This window comes from Phalacrocorax aristotelis, chromosome 11 (assembly GCF_949628215.1).
Source record: "Phalacrocorax aristotelis chromosome 11, bGulAri2.1, whole genome shotgun sequence".
NCBI classification, from domain to species: Eukaryota; Metazoa; Chordata; class Aves; order Suliformes; family Phalacrocoracidae; genus Phalacrocorax; species Phalacrocorax aristotelis.
Window position 1 is genome coordinate 18,165,535 of NC_134286.1, and position 24,502 is coordinate 18,190,036.

General features: G+C 42.4%; 1 protein-coding gene across 7 annotated transcripts in view; it reads left to right on the forward strand.

Annotated features, from left to right (window-relative positions):
* The first annotated feature begins 879 nt into the window (after positions 1-879).
* The window catches only part of STAG2 (STAG2 cohesin complex component), an 80,882-nt gene continuing 57,259 nt past the window's right edge, over positions 880-24,502 (forward strand). For 4 of the 7 annotated variants that reach the window (XM_075107167.1, XM_075107172.1, XM_075107171.1 and 1 more), the window contains exon 1: positions 880-1,015. The gene's annotated coding sequence lies outside the window, so the exon portion shown is untranslated. Of the gene's footprint in view, positions 1,016-1,385; positions 1,478-1,615; positions 2,360-24,502 lie in introns of those variants that run through there. The other 3 variants (XM_075107170.1, XM_075107169.1, XM_075107168.1) reach the window with 3 other exon arrangements.

Consider the following 24,502-nt stretch of genomic DNA (forward strand, 5'->3'; position numbering starts at 1 on the left):
CTTAGCGATGGGCAGAAGCAGCAAACGCTCAGAACGCTCCTGACCACGAGAAACAACATCAACGCCGGCAAACACCGCTGCTGTTTGCACCGCCACGCCAGCTTGGAGTTCTCCGGATAAAGGCACCCTGCATCCATGCGGGCAGCTGCCAACTGATCTTGGAGACCTTGCGCGCAACTTTCGCTTCCCGAACGCAGAGTCAATGAAGACACGCCAGATCAGCCGCGGCTGGCTCCGGAAGGCTTGGCACCGGCAGGACGGCGGCCAGGGAGCCAGCAGCCCGCTCGCCTCTCCTGCCTCCTCCTCGCCACTGAGCGAGGAGAAACTGCACGCGGTTAATGCCTTATTTCCAAGAAGACCCAACTTCGCCTCAGCGGCGCAATTATTTTCGAATCGGGAACGCAACGGGAAAGGGCGCCGGGCGCGCGCTGTGCGCCGTGCCCAGCCTCTCCTTTTTAGGCCGTCCTCGTGTTTCGGTTACCCGATCCTGCCCGAGATGAAGCCAAGCGGCAGCTGGACCCCTTCCGCCGGGCCCGCCCCGCCCGGGAGGCCGCCCCGCAGCGCCCCGCATCCCGAGCCGCCCCGCTCCCCCTCAGCTCGGCCGCTCCCGCCGCCTCGTCCCGCTCTCCCCAGCCGGCGGGGGCGGGGGAGCTGCCGCGCGGGACGCGCATGCGCCGCACCTTGTTTACCCCGCTCGGCGCGGCCCCGCCGCCGGCGGCCGGCAGGTGTCGCCCCACGCCCAGGAGAGCGGGCCTCGCGCGCTGGCCGCCAGGTGGCGCCTGCGCCCTCCATTCGCTCGCCAGCCGCCGAGCAGCGAACACCCCAAACAATCCCCAGCGCCGCCGCCAAATTAAATAACCTGCCCGCGCCCCGCGCCCGTCCCCAGACCCCCCCCCCCCCCACCGCGGCCAAGTCTCCGGGCCGGGCCGGGCGCGCAGCCGGCAGCCGGGCCGGGGATATAGGAGCAGAGCTACGATCCTGGGCCTCCTCGCTGCCTACGCCGACACTGGGCAAGGTAAGTTAGAAAATGGCGGCGAAGCTTCTGGAAGTTTGGAGGGGGGACTCAGGATCGCGGTGCGTGGTTGAGGAGAGAGGCCGGGACGGGGCCGGCGGTCCCCGGGCCTGCGAGGACGGCGCGGGGCGCTAGGCCGGCTGGCCACAGGGACTCCGCGCAGCCAAGATGGAGGACGGCGGGGCCGAGCCGCGAAAACACTCCAGCCCCCCGCTTCCCCACCCCCCCTTCCCAGCGCGCCTCGGCGGGGAGGGGGGAGGCGAGCGGGAGGGAGAGCGAGGGAGCGGGAGGGCGCCGAAAGCGGCCCCCGCCGCCCGTCCCGAGCCCCCGTTCTTCCTCCCCGGGGCCGGCCGCGGGCAGGCTGGGCCCGGTGCTCGCGAGCTAAAATGGAGAACCACCTTCTCCTCCTCCCCCTTTCTCCCGAGCCGAGCAGGGGCTGCTGGCAAGATGGAGGACTCGGGCATTGTGTGTGTGTGCGGGGGTGTGTGTGTGTGTGGGCAAGCCGGGCCGGGCCGCCCGGGGCTGGGGAGGGAGGGGAAGGGTGGCCGGGGCCGCTGCGGAGGGAGCGGGCCGCGCTCGCGGGGGGAGAGCGCGGGGCGGCGCGGCGCGCAGGAGAAAATGGTGGGGCGGCTGCCGGTGCCCCGGGGTGGAGTGTGTGCCGGAGGGGACCGGGGAGAGGGGACTGACAGCGCTCACCCCCCTTCCCGCCGCCCCGCAGCGGAGCTCTACCTGCCAGCCTGCTCCCGGCGGCTTCCCCGCCGAGCCGAGTGCTCAGGGAGCGGGGCTTCTCTCTTCCCTCTCCCTTCCCTGGCTCGGCTGAGCTGGGGCAACTCCGGCCGCCTCTTGCGAGTGACCGGGCTGGACGGCTGGCGAGAGCGGCTTCCCCCGGCCCGAGTGAGGACGTGGGGACTGACCGGCGCCTTTCCCCCCGCCTCCCCTCGCTGCCTCCTCCGAAAGAGCTGGCGGACCCCCCCGGCCCGGCGCCCAGCTTGGGGAAGGCCTTTGTGGGGCGAGTTTTCCCCTCCGAGTGACTTTGGGCGAGCTCTTCAGCGGCTGCCCGCTAAGAGGAAGAGTTGTGGCAGTTTCCGTTCGGCTTGCTTTTATTTATTTTTTTTTTTTTTTAAAAGAAAGGGCGCTTGCCAACTTGTGCCGGGGACGCCCGATGCCGGGAGCCGCGTGTTGCAGGAACCCCGCTGGGCTCTCGCCGGCCTTGCTTGGGGGAGGGGGGGGAGGAGGAGGAGGAGGAATGGTTCTTACTGGGGGGTTTTGGCGCCACTTTTGTTTTAGATAGTGCTCCTCTGCCCCCTCCTCCTCGGCACGCACTGAACTGAGCTGAACCCTGCCCAGGTAGGAAGCGAGAGCTTTCCTGGTGTTTCTCTTTTTCTGGGCGCTTATTTTCTCTACACGGTTTAAAAAAATATATACAGGTGTTGCCGTGGTGAGGGACTTGGGGGGACAGGGGAGCGAGCGGCGGCGGAGAGGAGGGCGGCAGCAGATGGCTGGGCTGGGCGGCCCTGTTTTTCGGCTGTTCCCCCCTCCCTGGTGCCCGGGTGCGCTGGCTGTGGCTGCCCGCACCGCCGCCCTCCCCGCCGCGGAGCCTCTGTGCCTTCCTCTGCCGCTGGTAGTCTTGTGTAATCCGTCTGTCCCGTGGAAAGCCGGGACCGACCGACCTCAAATTTTTATATTTTTAATTTTTTTTTCCTTCTCGCCCCCGAGAGCCGGGAGTGAAGGCGCTCGGCTCCCTCTTCCCCTGCTTTTTATTTACTGTACTGCCCCGGCTCCGAGCTTGCCGTTGTTGTCTTCCCGCGGGATGCGGCGCTCGGAGTTAACACAAAGTTGCAATAACCGCCGAGTCCGGTGCTGTAGTTACCGGGGGTGGATGGCTGGGGCTTGGATTTTTTATTTTTTTAGTTACTTTTGGGCAGGCTGCCGCCCGCCCGCCCTGGGTAAGCGCTCCCTTCCCTTGCGCTCCCCGGGGCCACACCCTGGCGTGTCCGGCCTGACGAGGCGCGGCTCCGCCGGCCCGGCCCGGCCCCGCGTGTTCCCGCTACCCCCCCGGGAGGAGCGGCAGCGCCCGGAGGTAACCCGGGGCGGGCGAGGTAACGCGGAGCGCCGGGCCCCGCCGCCGCCTCCCTCGGCGGGGCGAGGAGGGGCCATGTCAGCGCGGCCGATCGTGCCGGGGGCGGGGAGTCGGGTTACGAAGTGCGTCACAGGCGGCCCCGCCGGGGCCTGGGCCTGGGCCTGAGCCCGGGCCGGGCCTGGGCCGCCGCCTCGCCCGCCTGCCTCCGCCCGCCGCCCATTGGCCACCGCCCGGGCGGGAGGCGGCGGCGGCTTCTTCTTCCCGCGGCCCGGCCCGGCCGGGCGCCTTCCCTTCCGGGGCCCCGGCCGCCGCGCTACCCCGGGGGCTTCGCTTCCCGAAGCGAGGCTTCGGCAGCTGGCGCTGCCTGGGGTGCGCTCCCAGGGCGGCTGTGTCGGGCGGCTGGCGGCAGCGCAAAGGTCACCTCGTGTAAAGTGCTGCCACCCCATCTCGGTTCTGGTGGGCTTTGTTGAAGGGGAGGAAAACGCCTTTTGGACCCCTTCCCTCTCTCGAAGTCGTCGTACGGCCGTTTCTATGCTGTCCGGGAGTTTTCTTCGATCCTGTTTTAAACGACCAGAAGCTATAGAGTTCTAGCGTTCCTTACAGCAAGATGTTCTCTAAGTGTAGGTCTCGCTATCAATGCTTGGCAATTCAGTCTCGATTTGTGATTGATGGCTTCTTTCTTGTTTATAATGCGTGGCCACTTGAAACTTTTCGCCCATTTCATATCCTCTTTTCCCTAAATCCATTACTTATTCATGTAAATATTATTATTCCTGGAGTGTTTATCTGGTATTGAACTGTCCAGGACTTACAAAATACCCATGTGTAGGCTGGTTGGTTATGTGCAGGTAAATAAATACCACGAGCGATTGTGCAATCGACAGACATTAATCTCTGTCTTCTTGGTATTACTTGCTCACTATCCCCAACTCAATTTTGCGGATACATCTCGGTGGTGATTGGCAGCAGAATTGCAGTGCCCCAGATCTTGTGCGGGGCTCTTTTGTTGGGTAACGCTGTTTCTTTTCCCCCTTTTAACCCTGATAACAATTTTATTATGAAGTGAAACAAGGGGTAAAAAGGCAGCTGCCATGCTGTTAGCGTAAACCTTCATCTTGTTGCTGCTTACAGCACTTGAGCTGAGTGGGCTGGAACCCCCGCACTGTTCTGATTAATTAAACAAAGACTAAGAAATCTTCAAAGGTACACAAAGGAGAAAAATATGAATTAATTCCCATCTCTAACAGATCTTGCTTCGTAACCAATGGCGCTCATGTGGGTCCTTCTTAGCAAAACCAATGACAATGTATGGTGTTGTCTACAGGTGGCTTTTATGCAACCTGTGAGAGAAATCTACATTTCTGTTGCTATTGTTTGTATTAACTGTGGTAAACTTAGGGGTGGATGTTGTATAAGCTTAAATTCAAACAAACAAAAAAAAAAAGGCATGGCACTGGGGGATGGGAAAGACACACTAATTTTCCTGTGAAACTTCCTTGTGCTCGGGTATCTCCCAAGCTACCTACTTGGGCCAGAGTTATGTTTTTGGGGCTTTGTCATCCATTTACAGTTTCAGGAAGGTAGTACTGAGTAAAGTCAGTAAGTGACGTTTGATGGTTTGAAAGTTGAAATTATTGGTTTGAGGTGTTTCAAATTAATGATGCTGTGATACTTTAATATATTTTTAAAAATTAGGTTCTGTAAAATGACAAAAAATTAGTAGGTTCCTAGCCTATTAAAATATTTGGTTTAAAAATGCATTGTGGTTCTTGAAGAGCATTCAATTTTTAAAATAGGAGTATTCAATTAGCTGGCTGTTAACCTAACTCAAATTCCGTAAATATAACACATTCCAGCTTTACGTGCTAAAGTCTTTAAAGCTATAAGTGCGCGAAATGAAACAATTTCCTCTTGGAAGGAGTGTAAATAGAAATGTCGGTTAAACGCTATCTTTAGTTTTATTTTGTTCCAGTGTAACTTATGAGCAGCGACTGAAATATTTTTGAAAAAGTAATGTGGACAGCTTTGCTTGAATATTACATGCTACTACAGTCTCCTGTAGAAAATAGCTGCAGGCAACAAACCACTTGAAAGTGCACGCTCTTGTTGGTGGGAGCAACTACATTAGACTTAGTCAAAGCATGAAATAATGTTAGCACATCAGAGCATTGTGAACTTTTTTAATTAGATTGCTTTTTGTCACTTATGGTTCAAATTTAGAATGATTTGAGAGTCGTCATTTGTCATTTTCATTTGTGGTGTTCCTGTCTTGGTTGTTTTGCTGCAGGCAAATGTTATAGGAGAGATTAGGTTTTCTGGAACTTGTGTGCCAGCATAAACAGGTTGTATGTCTTACAGAAATCTTAAACACTTGAGTTGCTTATTTTCACCAAATGAATCCCCAAAAGCAAGCAAATATTTCTGCTGGTTACTTAAACTTCTTGCTTCTGTTACCAGAATGCTGTGCTTGGTCGAATGAGATGAGGTTTTGAATTCAGTGTGATCTCTGCCTACAGTGTGACCATTTCTTCTCTGATTAATTTGAAAACTTAGGAGAATATTGTAGAATTGTGAATATTGTGAATTTCCAAAATTGTACTGTTGAGTTTTGGTGGTGGATTTGGAGTTTTCTGGTTTGTGTTTTTTTTTGTTTCTTTTTTTTGTGCGTGCGTGTGAGGAATAAAGAAAACATACTGGAAGAAGAATGTGTTGTAGATTGTGTCTCTTGTCAGCTTGATGCTAGAATTTCCAAAGCTTCATATGCTTCAGTAATTGTCTCGTAACAGAAAGAAGTGATTGATAGCAGCCATCAACATATCAGTTTAATATTCTTAAATAAGCTCTGCTCACTTACTCAGTATCACTTAAAGCATTCACATTCTGAAAACTTCAGCTTCCTTACGTGAGGATCATTGACAAGGAAGAAAAGAGAATGAAGTGGTAACTTAGTCCTTGGGAAGCTGGGGTGAGCAGGGAATTGGAGGTTTAGGTTGGAAAACGGGAAGCTTCTCCAAAGCAAATCTGTGGAGGAATGGAAAGAGCTCTTTTCCCTATGCATCGCAAAAGCCTAAATGGCAACATACAGGCTTATTGCATTGTTTAGATTCAACACCATCCAACGTTTTGTATCACCTCCACTTTTAAAGTCAAAGGGTAAGTAAAAGTGGGAATTCTTCATGGTCCCGTAGCTCTTCTGTCACTGGCCGTGGCAGTCCTGCGGTTTCATCTACTCGGGTCCTCTTCCTGCCTCCTGCCCCTTCTGCCCTGCTGGCTACCGTCAGGCGGGCCGAAACGGGGCTGCAGGCAGATTAAACGTCTGGCTACGACATCAGAGCCCTTCCTGCCAGGAAGGAGTTCATAGCGTGCCCGAGTTGCTCGCTACGGTCTGTTGAGGTTTGGGCTCCTCAGGAGCGAGGCCCGGACCCGCCGCGGCGGTCGCGGTGTGAGATGGCTGGGGCCGCGGTGACGCACCGGCCGCCCCCGCACCCCAGAGGGCGCTGCGGGGGCCGTGGGAGGGCCGGGCTGGGGGCGGCCGCGGGGCAGGAGGGCTTGGATTTTTGTTTTCGGAGAGGAAACTTGGGAGGGAGAACCTTCTGGTAACCGTATTTGTAACAGTATTACATCAGCATCACTGAAGCTCTTGCTCTAGCATTTGCTTTTTCTAAAAGACTGCTTTCTGGAGGCAAACGGTTAAGCTCTTCCACCATCCTATGAACAGATTTCATCTTTGAAGATTAGTCCAGTGACTTCAGTTGGCTTTTTAAATTAGGGAAAAAAAATCTGCTTTCAGAAAGTTGTATACCTTTGTGGTTTTAGGGTCTGCCTTGAAATCTGATGTGACTTTCAACAAGGTCAGGTATTTACTTCTGAACGATACGGTGAAAACTTCTGTTTTGGGAGTTGGAGATTAAAAATGTACTTTTAATCATATGTTGCTTTAAATTAGAATTTATTTCTTTGTTTTCCCATATTGCAGTTCATAATAATCTGGTGAAGTTGGATTATTATTTATTTAGTAAATATGAAGGGAAACTTCTGAAGGTGACCCTCATTTAGATCACCACAGACAAATGTAGGGCTAATCCTGCCTTGTTCAAGTTGAGAAGCTTGAGAGGCTGTTGTCTGACTGGCTTCTGTCTTGAGGAAGATATTTCACTGATATTATCAAAACAAAAACTGTGTTCTCTTTTCCTGATCCTCTCAGGTTGATTGCTGGGATCACTTAGACGAGAGCAGAGTACTAAATTTGATAGGTTATGCCACTGCAATGTTTCACAGTATATCCCTTTTTAGCATCTCTGTATCTCCAAATGTTGCACTATTAAGAAAAATCTCAGATCTGTGAGATCTTGGGTAGAGAAGAAGGTAACGCAAGACATTTCCTTTCTTTGATCTCACAAACGTTTTCCCTCAACCAGTCAGATCTGAGGAGAGATCTGGCACCCAATTTTGGAGGTAGGGATGTGGGAAAATTTGATCCCCCAAGGGGACCCCCTTGGCTTTCATGTGGCAGTTGGCTTTTCCTAGCCTTTACTGGCTAGAGTTGCATGTAGGAGCACAGGGACAGTCTGTTTTTAAACTTCTTTACCCCAGTTTGAGTCAGAAATGAAGGACGTATAGGACTGCATTTGTATGCAGTTACCTCTTGCCGTGTTGTGACTTCAGAGGGAGATTAAGTTAGCTGTCACGTAACTGCTTTATCCAGGTACACACTTTATGTCCATGTATGTACTTTACTGTTGTCAATTCTGTACATTTTTTCGTGCTTGTGTAACTAGCTATAACTTCCCCCTCCGGAGGGCTTATTTTTATAAAAGAATATAGTCTGCAGAGTAAGTAGATGTAAGAAGACTGGCGTGTATTGGATGGTAGATTGTGATCTGTGATGGATAAGTTAATCACAGTACTCACACAAAAATGAGTTATCTAGAGATGAGAGTGTGTTGGTGGGGTGGTTTTTTGTTTGGTTGTGTTAGGTAGATGAATGTTTTATTTTCTTATGGCTCTGAATACGTAATCTGTTGGCCCTTATGCAATTTTTTATGGATTTTACTTTTCTATGCTTTTATTTCAGTAAAGGTTAGTAATTGGATTAGATCAAGGAAATGTGTGGCACTAGAAATCAATGGAAGAATATTTGCTTTCTGCAGCATTTTTTTGTTAGCGCTTCTGCATGGCTCCTAGAGAGGAAAGTAGTTTTGCATCTGTTCCCATTGTTCTAGGGTTGATAGGGCAAACCAGTGACTTCTGCTTGTATTTTGAAAAAGGTCTCAAGTGATGCATGTTGCCATGTAATATGTATGTCTGCAGTGGTTTGGATTGATAAGAATTGTAGCTGGCGCCCAAATTTCAGAGTTTTCTATTAGAAAAATAACAAAAGGAAATAAAATATAGTGACACTTCAGAAAGCACAAAACATTTCCAAAATTACTGACCACTTAAAAAAGAAACAACAAACCATAGGAATCATGTTTTATTTAGCTGGGATTGCATTCCAAGATTGGCTTTGAATTGCTGCCAAGGTTTGGTGAAACACTGCTTGACTTCTGGCTGGTGAGTGAGCTTTGGGTGACCTGCAGGACAACTAACCTTACCTGCAGGCTTCCTTGGGGTTTCTCCCCACTCCCACGGAGTGACAGACGTCGTTTAGTGTATGTTCTTGTCCATTTGGTGCTTCCTGGGAAGTTGTGGTGATGTAGTACATGTAGTACTACAAAAGAGGACTTAATGCGGTTATTTTCCTATTGCTTAATACATGTGATCTGCCTAGAAAGAGATGAATATTTTTGATTTGGAGTTAATGGTGCAGTTCTTGGTTATGGCTGAATTGCTTTTTTTTTTTTAAAATGTAACATAGGATTTCAGCCTAAGTTTTATGAAATAATATCTTCTTTGCAGTATCTCATCTGGGGAAAAATGTTGACTTTTACTTTGTTTACAAATAAAAACAAGCTGTTCAAGATAAGGCTTTCCTGTCTTTCATGCAATTACCTATTATTCATTTAGGTAAAACTCCCAGTTCATCCCTTAAGAAGGATGAACTCTAGAAATTTGAACCATATCAAGTCTCACTAAGCAGATAATATGCAAGTAATATAATTGGCTGATTTTATTTGTCAGACTGTAATCTTCCAACAGGGAGTGTTCAGCATCAGGAGAGTTTGCATGCAGTATGGGTGTGAATATTGAAGATCCGTATTTTTTCAAGTTACTTTTATGTTCAATTGCCAATAGTAAGAACATATAGATAACTGAAGTTACTAAAAAGCAATGTAAGTAGTCAGCATCAGGAGCACAGTTCTGTAATTCATGTAGCGTGCATTTGAGGTGTCTAGTTTTTAGTTTGAAAGTGATTTTATATGATGTGAGTCTTGGCATAAGGTATTTTTTATAGTTATGGATACAGTGGCCAACTAATTTAATTTGAGTAATAAGGTGGTACATCCTGACCACTGGCAATATTTTTAATTTCACTTCTGATCATCTTAGAAACAGAGAACTGATTGATTATGGTGTTTTTTCCAATGGAAAAAGCTACGGAAACTTGATAAGGACTTTTTCCTTTTCAAAACAGGAATGACCAGGGGCTGCAGTCTGCCATAAGCACAGCACTGCCATGTGTAGACAAATAGAAAATAGAACTGATAATGGACTACTCTCTCGTGATTTTAGGGTAAAGAATACAATTTAAATATAATTGAAAAGGAAAGAATGTGATATTCATAATTTAAGATTAATAACGGGTTTTAAAAGTGTTGTTATTTCGCACTATTTCAGGATGGGGACTATATTCTTACAGGAAAGTTCCAGTTTGGTGTGCTGCCATATACTGTTTCATTTTTATCATTGCTTTATGTACCTGGTTGAAAACTATATCCAAAGTATTTCCTTTAACTCCACATAAAATAAAGCTTTGCATTGTGGATAGGGAGTTGCTTCTTAGAAGTGATGCTACAATGAAAAAAATTGTGGTTTAGGTCACAGAATCATCTCGGTGGGAAAGGCCCGGTGGAGGTCTAGTGGTGGAGGTCTAGGATGAAGTTTCCACAGTCTTGCTGGCAACCTGTTATGCTATTCTTTTTTTATTTCAGGTCTTAAAGTCATCTTAAATTCCTACGAAGATTCATGCCCTTCCACCCCCCCCAGTGTATGTTTGGAAAGTATTCCTTGATGGTGGAGGCTTGGGAAGCCAATGACCTGGTTTAGAGCTGATTGTGTTTTTTATTGGGAATTACTGAAAAAAAGAGAGGTGGATGGCTACAGAATGACACTTTGTTGCCTACTTTCCTCTTCCCTCTGGTTGTGTTCACTATCTTTATTCTCCTGCTGTCCATGCACAAGCTTCACTACTGTGTCTATAACAAGGTCTTGCAAATAAAACTTCCTTTCCAAAGCATTTACCTGTTCACTTAAGTATCATTCATACACAGATAAAAACGATTCTTCTTGCAGTTTTTGTATTTAAGCAGTGATATTTTTATTCCTTCTCCTAAGTATTATTTCTAGAAATGTACAGTTCATTTGAAACTATGGTAACCAGAAAAGAAAGCTGCACAAGTATCTCTCTTGCATCTGTGGTATAGGTCTGTCGTTACTTGCCTAATAAATGATTGGCCAAAAAAAGGTGAAACAGGCTTTTGCATATTGATTTACCAAACATAGAAATGGTTTATTAAGGCAAATACTTCAATGATAATGGAAAAACATTCAGGCTTTTTTCCACATGTGCTGCTGGATTACATTTTTGTCTTCAATATTCCATGTTTAAGCTGCTCTTGTTTTATTAAGCGGGCTTCCATTCTACTTACTTTGATAAGCTGTTTTTTCAAAACTGGCGCATTTATATTGGTATTTGTTTAATTTTTAAAGTGCTCATGAATGAAAAAGTACTGCTGCTGTAGCAATGTGTGTATGCTGTACTATGACTCAACTGTGAAATAGAACAGATTTTGTAAACTAGAACTGTGGCTTGACAGTTGAAAAATAATCAGAAAAATCAGTCTTTACACATTTTATTTCTATTGTTGCATTGCACTGTCTTTCTGGTTATACTGCTCAATTTCTATTCAGCAGTGCAGTGGTTTTGTGAAAGTTAATAAAGTTGTGTACTTGGAAGAGAGTATATTTGTGCCTCAGCAGTAGTCACTGCTGAGCAAAAATTTTCAAAGGCAGCAAGACACAGGTCATATACATCAGTATGATATAAAAATGTCAAAAACGTTTTTAGAAACTTTGAGTTCAATAACACTGTGGATAGAAGAAAATACAGTAAGTCATCCTTTTCACATACAGTAGGTCAGGCATTAAGATTCTTCGTATTCACCCCCAAATGCAGTAACAGTCCCTGTAAAAATGAATTCTCAAGTTTTCCTTTTTGTGCCAAGGGGATATAAACTATGTGAAATGTACCTTGCATTCAAAACTGGTTAGGGAAGTTTTGTTTACAGGGAGGATTTAAGCATTCTTGCTTAATCCTACAAATGGGTTTAGTCTTCCCCTATCTCCAGTGAAGAGAAGCATGGAAAAGTTCTAACAGGTGTTTTGGTTGCAAGATTGAGTCCATGTTCTTGGTAGCCTGGGTGTTTAAGAAGCTTACTGAAGTTTTTTATTTCATTTACAGTAAGGACTATTTGACAGTATATAAGGAATTAAGCGTCCTAGAAGAAGATAGAGGGTTACGGGGATGAAGGAGAGTATACCAAGGAAGATGGGAAAGATAGGAAAGTGTATGAATATGTTGATGCTTGCTAGAACCATTTCAAAAGTATGTTCTATGTCCAGTTGCATCACCTTCACTTTTTTGTTTCCGTTGTGGAATATGTTGGCATTGAGTTATTGGCTACGTAAAGTATAAATAACTGCTTTTATGTAAAAGCGTAATATTGGAATACGCTGTCCTGTCAAATGTGGAAGGTGCAAGTGTTTGTTTTAAATGTTTGACAAAGGTAGGAATTGAAAAATCATTCATTAAAGACTTTTGCAAGGGGATCTGGAGGACAGAAATCAAGTTGGCCTCCATTGAAAATAGAAAGTTGTTTTTTTACTATGAGGGTAGTTGGTGGAGAGACTAGTTACCCTACTGGTGTGAGAGAACAGAATTGGGCAGATGCCTAACTGGAAGTAATTTTTCAACATAACTCTGCATGCAGAGTTTCCTTCTCTTCTTCACAGTCTTCTCCAGTAGCTTGAAGGGAATAAGTATGGAAGGAAGATGTGCCTTCACCACATAACCAGGCCAGTTCAATGGCTAGGCACCCCTAATAGGGTGGTCCCGTCTCTGGGTCCTGGCCACATGATTCTGTTGTTTGCCTCATGCCTCTGTTTTCTGCCCATTTGAACCACATAGGTGAACTGGTGTAAGGAGCTAAACAGTAGAGTAGTTTTCTGTGGGTTATATCTCTGTGGAGTCAAAACGGGTACTGCTCCTGCATGGAAAAGGATACAGGAGCTTTTGGCCAGCGAGAGTATAGAATTGAGGGGGACTGCCCCTTTCAGCAGTTGAAGTGTCATATCAGTTGCCTGGTCCAAAAGTAGTTGGCAATGTTTTCCATAACTGTAGGACCAGGAAAATAAAGCTTTATTCCTGCTGTCGTCTGCTAGTTTTCTACCTGATCTTACTCTTAAAAAATCATTTGGGTGATATGCTAGTTCTAAAAGTAATCCTCTAATCTTGGTAGAGATCTCCATTTTACCTCTCTCTTTCTTTTTTTTTTTTTCTTTTTTCTTTTTTCTCCCTGAAGTGTTACATAGGCTGCCTTAGATCAATTAGAGCTCTGCAACGAAATTCAGGACTGCTGTTGATTTGCATTAATTTACACAGGCAGGAAGATCATGTACATTTTCCCTTGGTTCCAGTCTATGTGCTGGTTAGAAGTTGTGCAGGTGTTACTTGCAATGAAATGGAGGGGGTAAGACAGGGTTTAAGAATGGTTTTAGAAGAGTTTCCTCCCCTCAAGATTTTTTTCCAGCCTTAGCATGGTTAATCAGATGCTGTTGTCAAAACCCTGCTAGACCTCCTCCTTCAGTTGGATGCTTACCAGGCTGTTGTGGTTAGATCTTATTATGAGCCTTTGCACTCTCCGTGGTTTATGGAAGCTGCAGTGCCAGTTCTATACATGAGGTCTGTCTTCAGCTTTTTTGCAGAATGTGCACCAGCCTATGCAACAATCTTAAGTTCCATCCCTCCCAACTCATTTCCCTTCTAGTTTCTGAGTTTTTGGAGGTGTGCTGAGGTTACAGGTCTCATCTCTGGGAGTACCTAATAATTAAACCAGACATGCCCTTTTATAATATCATAAAATATTAATATTGTCCTTCAGAGGTACTGAGAAATAGCCCAAATAATGCCTGATACATGTTGCCTACCTCTCTCTCTGCCTCACTTTAGGCTCAATTCAGAGCATTTTGTTCTCTTCCGCTCTTAGAAGAAAGCTTGCCTAGCATTTTTTTTACCTCGTGGAATCCTGATTTTTTTTTTTTCAACTGGCTAAGGAGATGCTGGCTTTCTTCTTTAGGTGTTCAGGAAGGACTTTACTGTGGATTGATCAGAAACTATTGCATAGTGATTCATTGCTTAATTCCTCATCATTTTCGAATTCTGATCTGGGTTAACTGGTCTGCTCTAAGCAGAAGCTATGATTTGTTAAAAATAAGCTTCTACGTGAATAATCAAACTGACAGCTACACTGTAGGCTGTGATTTTTGCTTTGTGAAGTTGTAGTCTGGTTAGAAATACTAGACAACAGGAAAGCCACGTGTACAAAATTTTTGGAGTTTTGTAGATCATTTTACGTCGTACAGAGCATTACAGAGATTTGGGTTGTTCACTATCCATTTATATAAGCCATTTTGGAACAGGAGAACAGGAGTTAGTGTTGTGGTGTTGAATTTGTAGAAGGCAGTGAGCATGGCTAGTGGGCATTGGTTCCTCCCCAGTTTTGCAGGTGCTTCTTAGGGCTGTTGTGAATATAGCTGCAATTGCCTGAGTGCTCTCAGTTTCTCCTTACTGCTGTTGAAATGTTTCTGTGGGACTTCCCTGCTTGGAGGCATGCCAAAATGAGTGTGTGGGAAGACTTAATACTTGCTACTTACATAGCATTTTGTATGTTCAAAGTCTTCTGCAAATATTAACTAATCTTTATTTAACATTTGAGCCCAATTTCTGTCAGTATAAATCAGTAACAGCCAGTTATGACCCCTACTTTTTTTGATGTCAAAGGAACGAAATGCTGTAACTAGGGTAGTTAAGAATAATCTTTATCATCTTATTAACATACCATTTTTGTCACTCTACCCTTCTGGCTTAGTGTGGTGTAGAAAAAAGTTATGAATAGAGTATAGTACATGACTCTTCAGGAGGTCTGTGCATTGTAGGATGCTGACTGCTGGAAAGAATGGCATTTCGTTTGTTTTGTGTGTGGTATTTCAAGCTTTTCTGTGCTAGGTTTTGTTTCTGCTGTATTAAGGTTTATTTCTTTCCAGTCTGGGGAGCCGTAGCATATTCATAACAAGTAATGCTGTGAGAATAATGTTCATTCTGAGCTTGCTTCTTCAGAACTGTCTGCCATTCACCTTAAAACATGATTTTAAGTTGAAAATTATTTTAATTACTTACCGTATACCTGCACTAAAAAGTTGTTAAGGTTTTTCCCTGTGTTCTGACATTATAAATAGTGGTTTTCAGTTAACTGGTATTTATTAAATATAGTTGGTATGACAAATTAATTAAGCTGTTAGTGTTTTGATTACAGTAAGGTTCTCACAACACCAAAACCAAGGTAGCTATGTATGTTTTTACTAGGATCCCATACTCTCCTTCAAAAATTGTTTATGTTGGGTTTTGCCTATGCTTTTGATCAGCTGTAAATGACTAGTGTGTTCTGTGGAAGTATTTTGCTGCAGCAGTGTCTGAAAAATCAGCATATGGATTTAAAACAAATGGATTTATAATTCATAAAAATACCCCCTTTGAGTGGCATTTTTTACAGAATGTTATGTAGTTGTATGTATGGCTTGTATTACCCAGATTTTCTACCGCCTGTTTTTCTTTTGAAGAGATTGTAAAATATCTTTTCTTCAGGTAGTAATATGCCCGAATTTATACATGTGTGTGTCTCGGCAAATAGGTTTGGATATGTTTATATGTTCAGCATCCTTTTAAAGAGAAGTTTCAGCAGTTCTGACTTAAGCCACAAGATTTTGCCTTTCCAGCTTTTCCTTAGGGAGCTAAACATCAAAATTTGCAAGAACAGGTCTACACAGTAAATTGCATGCTGGAAACTGCATGGAATAATAGGAAGAAATACTGAGATCAGGGCCATCTTAGAATAGGTGGGGTACTGTGCTAAAACGGCTCCACTTTCTGCACCAGGACTGGCCTGGATACTTTCTGTGTGGCATTGTGTTGCATCTTGGAGACACAGAACACTAAGGAAAATGAAGTGGTGGGTAAGGCATATTGGTCTTAAGTGTTTAGCAGGAAGAGAAATTTCCTAAATTAATGTAAAAAAAATTTGGTTTGACAGTAATGTATAGTCTCTGGGAATTTTGAGAATAAAATTCAATTAGTTGGTAAGCAAGTTCGAATTGTAACCTGTAACACATTAAAAGCTGACTGTAAATTTCAGAGAGAAAAAGTCTGTGGAAGGTGGTCTAATCTTTTACTTCCTGTTATGTTTCAGTTTTGATCAAACAGTTCACCAATTTAAAATTGGTTGTTATGTATTAATTTGCTGTTGAGTTTTAGAGGGGTTTCAGTAGCTTAAATGGCTCTGGGACTTCTGACCTTCACTAAGTGTCTAAAATATTGCTAGCTTTTTAAGAAAACCGGTGTTGTACAAGAATTAATAGCATGCATAAGTATCCCATATGCAGGCCTAGTACTGTTCCAGAAATTCTTGTGATCTTAGTTAAAACAGAATAAAACTGTATTTCTGTTTGATTATCATCTGACAAAATGTTGGTCAAAACCACTCTGGTATAAGCATAGTAGAAAAAAATTTGTTTTCTGGTAAGAGCATGATTTTTAGAAGCTACACAGATCAATGAAGACAGACATTAGAAATAGAACTAGTTCTCATTGTGTACTCTTACAGTATTAAACTACTCAGTGGTGAGTGCTGTCTGATTGAATAAAGCTAGTCCTGGCTTTTTATAGAGTAATGGCAGATTCTAATCATGTCTGATGTGCTGAAGAAACGTTGTAATAGCAATGGATTAGAGAACATAAATGAGACCACTTTTGGCTCTACTTGGTAAAATGAGCTAGTGGTTGTTTGTTCAGCAGGGATGTAATGTGTTTCTATTTCTGCTGCTTTTGTTGCTGTTTTATATAGGGTTTAGGCAAAGGTGATCGACTATTGGCTTGTCAGAACACTTATTCAAACACCACAAAACAGTGAGTTATGAATTTTTGTTAGTGTTGGAGAAGCAGCGTGTTGGGGCCAGGCTTTTATGTTTCATAGCTGGCTAGATAATACTTCGTACTGGCATTTGGGTGCTGTACTAAGTATGCTGCATCATAGTACTGTAGTCGGAGAGGATAAGCTAGATTTGGAGCAGTGTTATGGCAACTTTTAAAGCAGTTTGTAGCCTACCAAAGCAGTATGGACATCTCTTTTTAAACTTTGACGTAATTTGACAGTCGGTCATGTCTGCTGCAGTGTCTCTGATTTTGAAAAGAGCTGGTTTTTTGCACCAGCCACAGGACTCTTGTCGAGCCAGCTCAACTTGCTTAACTGTTGGAAAGCTAATTCGTTCAAAAAGAAATTAATAGATTGTTGCTCAACAAAGGGTCTGACAAGTGCCCTTGACTATGAGATATGGCCAGAAGTAAATGCAGGGAGAAGGGGGCAGTGGGACTGTTCCTTTCACCAGTAGCAACCCATCTATTATATTATCAAACTACTACGGTTATTGTTTGTTGTTTCATTCAGTTGTTAGCAAAAAAGAGGATATATATATATATAGTTAATGCAGTCTGTTCAAATTGGTGTAAAATGTGCTCTCAGTTGATAATTTAAAGGAATACTGGAAAAAAATTTGAAATTGCTACTTGGCCAAGTTGTTGCCATTGAAAAGCTTTTTTCTAAAGGTGAATGATGATTTGAGAAGGCATATAAAAGGCAAAGACTGTGAAACGGGGAAGTAAGTGGAACTAGTGGAAGTGCTGTAAGTTTTAAAATGGATTTTGTATAATGTATAACATTTTATATTCTAAGTTTTCAATAACATTATAAAGCCTTTAACTGCATGATGGTTTTGAATATGTACTTTTTAGGATTTGGTATTTTTTGCATAAAAGAATTAGCAGTGACATTTAGAGTTGAAGGGTATGTGTGGCAGGTTGTACATTGGGACTCGAGTATCACAATAGAGTAGAACATAGTCTTGAGTGTTAGAAATCTGGGCTATCTGTGTTCTCAGACTGCTAAAATTTTACCATATTGCTATTTCTATTTAAGTGGTTCTCTGGAGCCCCTAAACTGGGAATAGATTGTAGTCCAAATAAAATGGAGGAAGATTCTGCAGTTTATTCAGGGAACACGTACGTGATGGAATTAATCAGTTAGACATGTCAAACAGTATAAGCTGCATATTGCTGTAAAAAACCCTGCTATTTTGTGCATCATAAAAGGGCTTAACTATTGCATTTGCCATGTTCAGAAATGATATATCAAATTAGAACAGTTGATACCATTTTATGAAAATAAGCAAAAAGAAGTTACTGACATGCAAAAAAAGTTACTTAAAATGTATTTTCCAGTGTTATTACTCAAATCTTGAGAAAGCAATGTGAAGGAATCTCTTTGTATGGATATACATCGAATGAGATCAAAAGGAGAGGGAAATTAGTTTAGTTTGAGAGAAATATAAACTACCAAGAAATAGAATTGTCAAAAATTGAAAGAAAATACTTGTTTAATCATTACACTGTGTCATTCAAATATTCTAATCAGCATTGAAGGAAGTGCAAACATAAGGCAGTAAGGAGTGTCTTTAAGGAAAATGTAGTAGATGGTATTTGGTAACACAATTGGAAATACTATTTTGCATTGCTGTTGGGTATATACCACAGTATTCTGGTTTGTTTTAGTCTGTATTGGTTCTACTGGGCAAATAATGTGTTTATCTTTACTCTTGGAGATACTTTGTCCTACTATGTAAGTTACAGTTGGTTTTCTTTTTGAAATACCATTGTATTTTAACTTTAATACTTTAGAGAAGCAGTGATGTTTAAAGCTATTTGGTCTGTGCCTTTTGCATCTCTTCCTTCCCTGCCTTCCCCTTCCCCCCAGTAGGTGTTCTTTCAAAGAAAGCACTAAATTCAACCAGTACTTGATGAAGTAAGGGCTTTCATTGTCTGATTTTAGTATTGTTCCTGTTAGTTAATGTTTTTATAATTTGCAAAATGATCATGTTTTGGTGCCCATCCTTTGTGAAGAAGGCTTTGCAGCACTCCTGTTTGTAAATTCAACCTATGATTCTCAAACAGGTTTTACGATTAATCACATATCTTCTGTCCAGGGCAGACCTGGCATTATGTTTTCATGCAGAATTCTCAGAAATGTGGTTGTGTGCCTCAATCTAGTATATGACAAGTTTTCATGACTGGTTGATCTATCACTACTTTGTCCAAGTGTTATCAATTGTGGTGTCGCTGTCAGAGGACTCTTGCTGTGTGCTTCTCTGCCCTGTTGGCACAGAAGGCAGATGTTTATGCTGACACCTGGAAGATGGTGTGATTTAAGTATCATGCTGCAGTTTTTGACTGTCCTGTAAATTAGATCTTCCTGTGCTTAGACGCTTCGTCTGGTGACTTTATTTTGGAATAAAATAGATAGTTTTTCTGAAAATGCCATACAGTTACTTAGAATAGACTGGGTTATTCTTCCCCTGAGCGTTGTTCCTTGTGAACTGTGTGTGATGACAGGATAGGTGAGTATACCTGTTGGTGTGCCTATATTGCTTTATGGGGCACAAAATGGAATTCATAAGTTATATTGTTGAAGTTTCTAATAACTGTGAATTATTACTAGAATACTAAATTTTTCTTCATTGAGAGCCTGATTAAAATAAAGGCACAAGATATTGCAGAAGAGTCAGTACTGCTAATTTTGCTTAATAAAGACTAAATTATAAGGTAGGTAAATACCGTCCATTACATAATGGCTGAATTTAATCTTAGTCTAATTGGGTAGCAGTTACCTTCCTGAAGTAATTCTTTATCCATGCCATTTTCATTTGTTTCCTCCTTCTCCCTCATTCCTGCCCCCACATATTTAGATTTATGAATAGCATCTGTCTTTTAACGCTGTTAACTCTTCTGTCTTTCAGTACTGTCTGAAAGACATGGTAGTGCTGCCCTGTTTAATTGCATTAAAAAAAAAAACTTGCATTGATGTTTGCTCATTCTTATTGTGAGGTAAATGGTCTTCAGCATAGCAAGTAGAAACAGGGGAGTTGTCAATAATGGAGATGTAGGCTAATGGGTCCATGCTAACAACTACCACTGACAAGGCAGAGGAAACTCCATCAGGACCTTTTCAAAAAAAAACCTGCTAAACTGAAGAAAGCCTAGGGGACACGCTGGTTTTTAGGGAGTCATTCATCTGTTGAAGTAGACTTGATCACTTAGTGCCAGGTAGGGCAAAAGGCTGGAAAGGGAGAAATAAAATGTTTTCCCCATTTTTGTCACTCGCTGTTATTTGGTTAGATGTGCAGTTGCCTGTGCAGTATTACAAAGGATATTATTTTATTTTTCTTTTTTTTTCTTTTAAATTCATTGTTAGTTTTCTATAGATTTCCCTACAGATTTCCCTACCCATAGAAATGTGAAGGCTGAAAATCAACTTAGTCATAAATTCAAGTTCATAAAGCAGTTCTTGGACTAAAATTTCATTTTGCTCTTGTATTTATTGATGGAAAGGATAAAACCCAGGCATTTTTTCACTGTCTCGGGAAAGGTCTCCACATTAGACCAGTCAACTTTAATTGAAATGATTAAGTACTCTGGAGCAAGGAGTATTATACTCTTGAATAAATGTTTTTAAGAAATTTTCTGTTAACACAATTCTTTTTTTAAATGCATACTGCTTCTAATATAACTTGGACATGCAATAATCTGTCCTACATAAACTGCTGTGAAAACACAAGCTTAGAAAAATGGTTGTTGAAGGCCACAGATAAATTGGTGAGCAGGCATGTTGCTGAGTTCCTGGGGGATGTGGGGTTTGTTAGGCTTAAGTCTGCTGAGTGTTGTAGCCCCTGCACTCAGGCAAAGCTGGTGGAGGAATTTTAAAAGAATGTGTGAGTGTCCATGATCTTGCTATATTTGGCTTATGTAGTTTTAGTGAGGGAAGCTTAAAACTGGGATGTGCTATAATGTTTCAGTTGTTCTTTAGAGTAGCCAAAACCACCTTGGTGGGTTGACTGTAGTGGGTTGTCATCCGGTTCCTTGTGCTTTGGCCAACCATATATCACTGTTTACATTTTTGTGTACAACACACCTAGCTTAAAGGTCTATTTTAAAACTCATATCTGCCTAAGAAGTCCTCTAATTTCATGACAGTAGCATTTGTTCTGGCATTTTTCTGGAAACTACACTAGTGTCTTATTGTAGCGGAAAAAAAATTTGTATGTATCTGGGATCTTAATACTTCTTTTTCATGTGACTAAAGCATGTGAGATTCAAGTGGGTAGCCTCTATAAAAATGTTTTGGATTCCACAGTATTCTTAGCAACTTAGTGGCTTAAATTAAAAACAAACAAACCACACCAACAAACAAGCAAACACATTTTTCTTGTCTGACACCGTGGCTTTTTCAGGGAACAATACAAAGCTTGTCTTGTCTGAAGGGCTTTTAGGTTAACAGCCTGTTTTAAGGAATAAGTTTGGTATAGTTAAAAGGCTGTCTTTTTTAAAAAAATGAATAATGGCTACATATTTGCAAATATTTGTAGGAGGCAAAATTTTTTAAATATATACACATTCCGGAAATGAATTTCACTGAACATCATTTTGCTTGTAGTGTTAGAAACATGACAGAGCTTTTGTTGCTAACCATTGATAGATCAGCGGATGAGTTACTGCCTAGATTTGTACTTTGACTGCCCATACTCCATGTGCTGGTAGGATTTTTAGTTCATTAGAGAAGAATTGCAGAAGCCTTCTTCCAGAAGTTCCAAGCAATTGTCACAGATTAAAATGAGATTTTAAAAATTGTGTAAAAATGCATAGCTCATTTCTTTCTGATCAGTAATGGATCATAAAGGAGGTAGGGAGCTACGGGGGCTGTTAGAGGTGCAAGTGAGAGTGCCATCTGTATGTCAATACTCAAGAAGGTTTTTGAGAACACAGTATCCTCTGTTATGATGTGTTGTCCTTTTTCTTTCTCCCCACATGTGAAAGTATGGGTGGTACTGGAACAGTCATAGCAGAAACTTTGTCTAGTGCAAAATGGCTGGGGGAAGACGAGGAGGATGGAATACGTTTTATTCCAGCTCTGCTGTTTGCTTTGGGCTGTGGGCATTCATTATTCTTTCTGGTTTCAAGCTCTTTTATTGGTACACAGGTAACCTGTATCCAGTGTAAAAAAAATCTTCTCACGTATAAAAGTTTTTGTGAAAGGTTTGTTTTAAATGACTGGAAATTAATATATTTTTCGGTCTTTCTTAAAGTACCACTCTTCATGAGTGATTTTTGTCTGTATTAAAAAATGCTCAAATTACAATATTTCCTGTGAAAGAGAGGAGTTCTGCTAATTATGGCTTAACAAATACTTTTAATATAAGTTCACCCATGACAAAATGTACGTGTATCTCTTCTTCCATGTGATTTGAGGGGACTAGAATACTGCAGTATATCTGGTTTAATTTATTTGTTGGCTTTTAACAGGTAAGGTTAACCCGTCGTTTGGGCTTTCACTCTTTTTACTCTCTTACTAGGAGTGCGGGGTGATTGTTACCTGCCTGTGCATAGCTAGATGTGTGTTATTGGTGCTGCTTTAATCAACCATAAGCAGTTTCTAGAGAACATCTTGAAGACATATTGTTTCCTTGGGGATTTATTGCATTTGCAACATCACACCTCTGTTCTTGCTGCTTACAGAATATGATTATCAGCCATTAGTACTGAATATTTAAACATGGTCACTACATAGTGTTTCTCTTCTCAGTTCTGATTTCTGTCCTCATTATTAAGCATCTCTCTAGTGTGTTTAGTTTTTTGACTTCTTTCATGCCCTGTTTTTTTTCCCCCTGCACTCATTGCAGTGTAAGTTCTGTCTAGTTGTTAGTCTTGCTGACAGAAATGTTGATAGATTTTTTTACAAAATGAATTCTTCTACAAAATGGTTTTGTGTGGGTTTTTTTTCCACTTCTCATTTTCCTAGGTAAGATAAAAATTCCTTCCTTTTTGCCAGTGAACAGTCAGTGTCTTAAAAAGCATATTTAAGATAGGTGCTTTATATTGTTTCTCCCCCCACCTTTGGTCTTGTGTGCTCCAGAAAACTGAAAGGTCACATCCAGAAGTTTGGAGTTTTGCCTTCATGTTGCCTAGATGAGAACTGTTAACGAGTAGCATGTCATATTGCACATGAGAGGCTGTGTGTTGTATGAGAACATCAAATGGTATTTCGACTCTGATGGTTTAAATATTTTTTTGTTAGTTACTTGCAGCGCACATCCATATTGTCATACTTTGTTTACATTCTGCTAGTACGCCGGAGATGGATGTGTTTTAAACTGTTGCTGCATATATAAAATGAGATAATGATCTATTTCTAAATAATAATAAATAATGTTTAGTCTGTTATTTTAATGTAAATGTGGGGAATGGTAAGTGTCAAATCTTAAATCTGTTCTTTTCATTTCAGGGTAGGGAATCATCATATAATGCATGAACCTCGATGTGTTAATTGGTGAGAGATTTGGTTTAAATAGGCAGCCACGGCACTTCTTTGTCTTCTCTCCCTTGAGAAATACTAGCTTCCATTTTGAACAAGAATATTGTTTTGGTAAAGGGGAACCATTTAATGGCATCATTTTATGCTAGTGCTTGAGGGATGTAAATATTGCGATCCAGCAAATGCTACTTTGAGATTTCTTGAGCTGGAAATTGCTGCTTGTCTTGCTCCAAGGAGTCACCTCATATGTAAAGTGAATTGCTTGATGACTACTTTGCTTTCTTAGAGTTTATTGGAGGAAGTGAAAATATTTTGGTATCTGCTTCTGGAAATAATGCTGGACAGTGCTCTGCAAAACGATCTTTTCCCTTCTATTTAATCTTAAGGGAATTGATTCTTGGGGAAGTCAGGTGGAGATATGTTGATTCAGTCCTAAATTCTCCATTTATACGATACAGTTTTTCACCTATCAGAGTCAAAACAACTTCAATTTTCTCCCTGATACGTTCTTTTGGGGGGTTCGAGGGGACTAACTGATTGCAGTTCTAAAATGTGTATGCTCACTTGGGCTGTAATACAGAAATACTGCAACGTAAAGAATGATTAAACCTTGGCTGTTGTAGAATGTTACTTGTCGTCTGTAATCATCACATAGTTAATAACATCATTATATGGTCTGATAGAGAATGGCGTACAATTATTTTGCTTGGGAATAAGAGATTAGTATTTGTATGTGCTACAGGGAAGCCTGATGACATTGTTAGCCCTAAACTGGTAAGGTGTCCATTGTGGATTGGCTTTTTTTGTAGTCAGCATAAAATGCCAGAATTATTTCTTTAACTACATCCTAGGCATTAAGAGCTTTATGCCTTTATTTCAGAGAAATCTGTGTGAACAACAATTTTGATGGGAGTACTGTCTATTTCTGTACATCACTACTACAAGGGTGAAAAGGCTTCTTTAGAGCTTGTCAATGGTAGTATGCATTTGCTGTGTGTAAATTCAGTGCTGAGACTTAATACCCAATTTTTAACACTTATTATGCTTTCTTATTTTTATTAATACACATGAATCTTAATTGGAGTTAATTCCCTGGGAGACCTGTGCAGAGTTCTGTAAACTGAGTTATATCTTGGGTTCTTTTTAAAGCTTTTTTAATTCCTCAGATGGTGTTTGTGTTTTGTCATTTCATTTTGCTGTTGAAACAGCTGTGACTGCCATTCCTGTACCGTAGTCCTTCAGATGCTCTAGCGATGTTCTTAGACCCTGCCTTACCATGTAAGTTAAGTTCACAAGTAACTAATTACTGCTTGTTCTGTGGCCCATCATCCGTCTTCTCTGACCTTTTTAAAGGTTCTGTGTTGCTGTCTGGCTCCTTCTCTGCTACTATGCTGTTCTTACCTTTGTTCCTTCCCTGTAGCTAAGACTTGTGGAAGAGGAATCATACTAGTTAGTGGCCTAGCAAGTGTATCTTGCTATGATCATCTGCAAGAAGTGCTCACATAC